Here is a 7,163-nt window from a genome sequence, read left to right on the forward strand (position 1 = left end):
AGCCATTTCTTGGGGCTGGGGATGTGGCTCAGGTGGTAGTGCACTCGCCTGGCATGCGTGCGGCCCGGGTTCGATCCTCAGCACCATATACAAAGAAAGATGTTGTGTCCGCCGAAAACTAAAAAATAAATATTAAAAAATTCTCTCTTAAAAAAAAAAAAGCCATTTCTTTTAAAAAATTTGTGTATGCTTATTTGGGAAAAAATTTAAACAATCTCACTTCAATATTTGATTTTTTAAAAAAAGAGTCCAGAGGGTATTTTATTTTTAATTTTCAAGAATTTTTAAATATTTATTTTGCCATTAATTCATAAGGAATATATTCCAGTGGCTCAGGCTTCTTCCCACTGGTCTTCACAAAATACTACTTCCAGTGGGCAGGCTGGTGCTTTCTTGTTGACTTTCTTTCTTTCTTTCCTTTATTTTACTTTATTTATTTATTTATTGTGTGTGTGTGTGTGTGTGTGTGTGTGTGTGTGTGTGTGGTACCGGGGATTGAACTCACGGGCACTGGACCATTGAGCCACATCCTCAGCCCTATTTTATCTTTTATTTAGAGAAGGGCATAGGGTCTCACTGATTGCTTAGTGCCTTGCTTTTTGCTGAGGCTGGCTTTGAATTCACAATCCTCCTGTCTCAGCCTCCCAAGCCTGGGGATTACAGGTGTACACCACCGTGCCCAGTGGCTTTCTAATTTTGAAATCATTTTCCTTCATCCTTTTCAGGAAGCTATCATAGCTCTTGGAGTCCTTACTATGCTCAATATGCACATTAATTCTCTTGGCAAGAATCTCGCCCTTAACTTGCTTGTTTACAACAATGCCAACAGCATGCTGGGCAAAATTATATACTCTTCCCATTCTGCCGTGGTAACATTTCTGGGGCATTTCTTTCAGAACAGTGCCCATTTCCATAATGTCTACAATATCACCCTTCTGTAGATTTGCGTGTATGTGGCCAAGGTAATAACACCATGTCTTCTAAAAGGCATAGAAAACATATAAATGGTACTTATTCTCTTTCTCTTTGTGTTCATCATTTTGGTAAATTACTGAAAGATGGAGGTTTTGGCCACAATTCTTGATACTATTTTGTAAATTTTCCTTGTCCCCTACCCCCAGGTGTCTGTCCTATGACCTCCTCCCTCTGTGAATTCCACTCAGTAGCCTAGAAACCCCTGGTTCTAACGTCCTTATTGGTCCTGAGGGTGGGGAAGGCTTTGGATCTTTAACAAGGATTCCATCCATCATTACAGGTTTTCCTTGGAGACTCCTGAAACCCAGGTTTATGTTAGCTGCATTGGGAGGGGTAGAAATGTTAATACTTGTCTCCTGGCCTTCACTTGGTGCAAACACAACCAAGACAATGGAAACTATAAATGAATAAACACAAGCATTAGTCACACCCTCACATGTGGGCCCAGGATCAGTTATATATGATCCAAACATGCTTCTAATAGTTTTCAAAAATTATGAAAACTTCTAATAGTTTTCAAAAACAAAAACACAGGCTTTCATAATTTTCATAGGATATTTGATGTATGAATGGAAAGGAAATCAGTTTTTGTGGGCTTAAGTTATTTTTGTAATTTAAATGTGTTCGAACATAGCTAGCTATGAACTCTTTATGCTTCAGCATTTAAGCAGTTATGAAACCAAAACAAAGTAGCAATTAATAGAACAACAGCAGAAAGGCAATTTAAAAATTAACATTAATTTAATGTGATGAATAGTGTTGTTTTTCTGAAATGAAGTTGCTGCTGGCAACATGAACATGTGCTGCCCAACGCAGGTTCTTTTGAACTTGGCACAATATTCCACTGTGTGCTTGTCAATGACTCAACTCTTCCCCTTCTTGTGTCTATTCAAATTGCTAAGAAATGTTAGTACTTGTCTCCTGCCCTTCACTTGGTACAAACACAACCAAGACAATGGAAGCTATAAATGAATAAACACAAGCATTAATCAGCCCCTCATGTGTGGGCCCAGGACCAGTTATATATGATCCAAATATGCTTCTAATAGTTTTCAAAAATTACCAAAGGAACGAAAACACAGGCTTTCATAATTTTCACAGGATATTTGTGGGTCCTTAAGGAATCCATAGACTTTAGTTTGAATTAGTATCCTAGTGCTGACCTTGACTTCCAGGGTGACTTTAAACAAATCACTTGCCATTTTTGACTCTCTCTCTACATTCTTTTTTTTTTTTTTTTACACAAACAAGAATGACTTGGGTACCAGTATTCTTGGAAGAATTCATTAGAAGAATGAAAGACAGCATCCCAAGACTTCAAGGATTGTGGAAGAAGGGATAAGAACTTACTATAGACCTCTAGAGCAGGCAAAACAACCATAACAACCATGGCTAAGAACTTCCCTTCTATCTTAGCTATGGAGTGGAAAAGATGCAGGTTTGAATCCATCTCTGCCAGTTACTGAGTGTGTGAGTGTGACTGTGTGTGTGTGTCTCTCTGTGTGTGAAGTGGAGGCAAGGTACTCAATTTTCTAAGCTCAGTTTCTATACATGTGGAGTGGGTATATATCAAAATGCCCCATCACAGGGCTCCTATGAGGGTCAAATAAAATGCATTTGGAAAGTGCTGAGAGCAGAGCCTGGCACAGGATGAGGCTGGATAATCCTAACAAGCCACAAGATTTTTAGCAAAGAACAGCAGAAAAGAAAGTGAAGAACTGATTCTGTCTATAAAAGACAACATATTGGGGCTAGGGTTGTGTGGTTCAGCGGTAGAGCACTCGCCGCTGGGTTCGATCTTCAGCACCACATTAAAAAAATAAATAAATAAAAGTATACAACTAAAAATAATATTTAAACAAGACAAAATATCTGAATATCAGTGTATTGCGCTCTAACTAGTCCCGAGGCTAGTCTTTCTCAAACGTCCTCCCGATCCGTGGCTCCAGGCTCTTCCCGGCCCAGGTTTTCCAGCCTTTGAGGACTTTCACTTTCGCCCGTCAGTAGTCGACGTTAGTCACCTGTGCAGCGAGCGCCCCCCAATGGTGTTTCTGTCAACTGCAAGGACTGTGAAGCCCACAAAAACTAAAGGTTTAAGTCCATCAAAAGTGGGGCCTCCCATCAGGGGTGTGTGCAGTTCAGCAGCTCAGGGAGCTGTTCTGGATCCCCATCCATTTTGGAAGAGGGAGGTAAAAGAATCTGGAAATCCTGGGCGGGAAGTGGCAATTTGCCACAGATCTAGGGCAAGTTCCAACCACTCTGGTCCTGGTTTTGTTTTTGTGAACAGCCATTATTCCACCCAAGGTCAGAGGTCCTTGAGGAGACATCACAGGATAGGTGAGGAAATGAGAAAAGACCCTGTATGTGCAGTGCCTTCATAAGATCCTCAAGATGTTCATTTCCTCATGATGTTCCTGGTTGGGGGCTGGAGGCGAACCCCAGGAGGATGTGGGTAGGACACAGATGGGATTAACTCCTCCCTCCCCTCAGCCATTGCCCCGAACAGTGCATCCCATATGCTGTTCCCAGAAACCACTTATTAAAAAACACAAATCAATCATGTCATTTCCCTGCTGAAACCCCAAATCCCTTCCTCCTTACCTTCAGAATATGCCAAACTATGAAGAAGAGTCCAAGACTGCCTTTCTGATGTTACTCATTAGGATGGACACGGCTTCCAGTCATAGCTGTATGTTCACATCCGAGGTTGGTACCTCCCTGCCCTCGTTAGTCTCTGCATATCTGAATCTGATCTAAGGCCCAGTTCTCAGTCTCACCTTCTACCTCATTCATGAGACCTGACCTGGCCCTCTCTGGCTTCACAGTCCCTTCCAGCTCCATCTACAGCTCATCCTGTCTTCAGCCATTATAGTCCTGACATGCCTGGCTCTGCCTCTGGACTGTAAGTGCCCCATGGTGGAATGTATCACGCTTCTCTTGTACTTCCTCCTTTTTCTCTCATAATTCTTGCTGTTAGAGTCTTGCCTTATGCACACTTTAATAATAACTGTGGAATAAATTGGGAGGTGGAACTCAGAGGCCTCAAGTGACACATCAGAAAGCCACAGAGAGAGCTGATGTTAGTGGAGTTTGAATGATTGCTTTATCAGATAGGCCTGTACTTTGCAGATGTTACGTCATTACCACCCAGACAGACTCCTGGGTCTCCATCCTACTGATGAGGGAAGGTTGTGGTATAGGACGCAGCCAAGGGGAGCCAGATGGGGAGTGGTGATTTCAATCCTCTCAGTTGGCAAAGCCTTGCTTTCTCCCCTCCCCATTAGATGCTTGGCTTCCTCTCACATGCTGTGAGAGGCATCATTACTCCCTCCCTCTGGCCCCACTCTCTCCAAGTCCAATCAGGCATTTGGCTTTGAGGATCACAGTTTCCAAACCAAGAATTGGAGTGCAGTGTCTGAAGATGCTGCTTGTATTTAACAGGTGATAGGTCATTGTATGTTTGAAATGGGGAGGTGTTCCTGAAATCTGAGGATGCCTTCTGGCTTAAGATAATTTCTATAGCCATGGTGCAATTGGGGATGGTTCTCACTGTACCATACTTTGAGAGCAGCCAAATATATTGGGATTCAGCTTCTTTTCAGGATGCAAAATCAAAATCCCACAAAGAGGAAGTGCATTGTCAGAGACCCAGAAAGAGGTCTCCAATGGATGGACCACCCTAGTCAATTCTGGTTTCTCCCTCCTCTAGTGTCCCGCTCCACTCTTCCCTCTCTGCAGGACCTGATGCAGCTGCCTTAAGTCACTGCTAGTCAGTGCTGCTTTTCGCCTATTCTCCTTCCTTTGTTTGGGGTCTCTTTGTCTGGGGTCTCCATTTGGCTCAGTCTCACAGTTCTCAGCCTCCTCTCCCATTCTCCCCAGCCTGGTTGTCCCCTCCCTCTCTCTGCGGGGGCTGAGAGGCTCTGTGAGGGGAGCGGTTGGGTTGCCATGGTCACATTGAAGCCAGCCGCAGCTGGCCTGGGCAGCTGCTCCTGGGCCCCGGGCCCTGGACGCTTGGACAAAGCCAGGCAGCCTCAGCAGCCCCAGAGCTGGGACCCCAAAGGCCCGAGGCTGGGGAGACTAGGATCCAGGAGAATCCTGAGCTGGAGGTGAGAGGGAGAAAGTCAGAGCTGAACTGGGAAAGCAGAAGTAGGCACTGAAGCTGAGCCCCCCTCCCCCTTTGTGGGGAGTTACCTACCAGGTGGGCCTGGCTAGAGGTGTGGTGGGAGGAAGGGAAGGACGGGGAATAGAGATGGGGAGGAAGGGATGGATGGGGGCCACATGTGGCAAATAGATTGAGGGGCTGGATGTCCCCAAAGGGAGGGGAGGGGCCTCTGGGTCCAGTAGTCTAGAAACAGGTTGGATTCATCTTTGGACCTCATCTCCCCACTCCCCTCCTGTCTGTCCCGCAGTGGCCCTTCCTTCCTCATCCTCTTACTTCTCATCCCTGTGTGTGCCTTGGTTTCAAGCTCTGGGCCTCAGTCTTGTTTCTTCCCACCTCTTCCCCCTGTGTCACTTTCACTCCAACCTCTCCTCTCCCCTTTTCCTTGATTCATGTCTCCACTGTCCACTTACCTCCCAGGGCACTTCTCTGAGGTTTGTGTTTCTTCCCTTCCTCTATTCCTTTTCTCCCCAGACTTCAGTCTCCTCCTGAGCCCCCTTTTGCTGTGTGTGCTCTCTGTCCTTACCCCCCTTTCCCCCTCTCTCACCTTCAGTTTCCCCAGCCTAGGCCTCAGTTTCTCTCTTGCCTCTCTCTGAGTTCCATCACTATTGTCCCCATAGTCTTTCTTCCTCCCCAAGGCTATCCACAGCTAAACTCTGTCTCATCTTTCTCCCAGAGCTAGGTCATCTCTTCTTCCTCCTTCACACTCCAGGCTTTGATTTCCCATTTAAACTTGGTGACATTAAGTTATGACTTACACTTAGGGCCTTCCGCATTCCCTCCCCCTCCCCCCACCAGTTTCTTCCCACTCTCCCCAGCTGCTGACCCAACCTGCTTCCCTCAGAGGCAGTTGCATCTCAGAGAAGGGAGTATTGTGTGTGTGTGTGTGTGTGTGTGTGTGTGTGTGTGTATGTTGTGTGTGTGTTCTGTAAGGCCCATCTGGTCCATCCTCCCTCTCACTGGTCCTGCTGGGCTTTCCTGCAGTGGTCGGGTGGTCTGCAGGCCCAGAGCTGGGCTTTCTTCTCTACGTGCCTCTCCTCACATTTTTTCAGCTGTTACCCCTCCTCTCCTTCCTGGGCAGCAGGAGGCCATAGGCTTGAAGGGAAGGGCAGCCCAGGCTGAGAGGGCATGCTTGGGGGAGGGATGGAAGGTCCTTTGGGGATCTGGAGGAGATGGGGCCTCTGTGGTTGAGAGTAGTATAAGAAATGAGGGATGGGCACTGGGAGCTATGGATGGCCGGCAGAAACTCTCGGCTTTTGGTGCTGTTCTGTGGGCCCCAGGATGGCTGGGATTTCCCTCTCTGGCCCCTGGGAATCTCGGCTCCAAGCCCCGCATTCCAGCCGGCTCCAGCCCCCTTTCCGTTGTCACTTGATTCCACTGGGCCCCAGCCCTATATCCCTCCAACTCCTCCAGCCCTGGGCTGGGTGAGGTGGGCATCACTGACTAGGAATTTCATCTGGGAGAATGAGAAGAGTGGGCAATGCTTTCAGGACTCTCTGGCATCCTCTACTCTCCCCAATGGACACTTCTGTCCATATCAGCATGGGCCTAGGGTGTGGAATGTCCCATTAGGATGTGAGGAGCTGTAGCTAGGCCTGGCCAATCTTCCCAGGGCTTCCCCAGAAAACAGCTCTTGGGAGGAGGGGCTAAGTGCAGACCCAGGTGAAGTTACTGGGGAAGCCTTGGCCCCACCCCCAGCCTGGCTCCACCCCGGGCACGCCTCTCCGGCCCCAGATTTCCCAGAGCTGGCGCACAGGGGTAGGTGCTCTAGGGAATCTCTGGGGGTTTGGGGGGGAGGGCAAGAGGCACTTTTCCCAGTGACCATGGGGCTGTTAGCAGGTCCCTTAGCAACTGGAGTGTTGTTGGGTTTGTGAACCTATGCCCCTGTATGCCTTGGCCTTTCCAAAGGGTCAGCCTCTTCCTGGTAATGCTTTTGTGTACTTGTCTGATTGGGACTTCATGTTTCTTTGATGGAACTGTTGTTTGAAACTGTACACAGGGTGTGAGTTTATGTCAGCTGTGAGGTGCA

General features: G+C 47.2%; 1 long non-coding RNA gene across 1 annotated transcript in view; it reads right to left on the minus strand.

The window, feature by feature from the left end:
* Positions 1–276: 276 nt before the first annotated feature.
* The window catches only part of LOC308648848, a 31,304-nt gene continuing 24,417 nt past the window's right edge, over positions 277–7,163 (minus strand). Inside the window, exon 3 of the long non-coding RNA XR_014021919.1 lies at positions 277–3,400. This is a non-coding gene — a long non-coding RNA (uncharacterized lncRNA). The remainder of the gene's footprint in view (positions 3,401–7,163) is intronic.

Source organism: Spermophilus citellus (genome assembly GCF_964194105.1).
Source record: "Spermophilus citellus genome assembly, chromosome: 5".
NCBI lineage: Eukaryota > Metazoa > Chordata > Mammalia > Rodentia > Sciuridae > Spermophilus > Spermophilus citellus.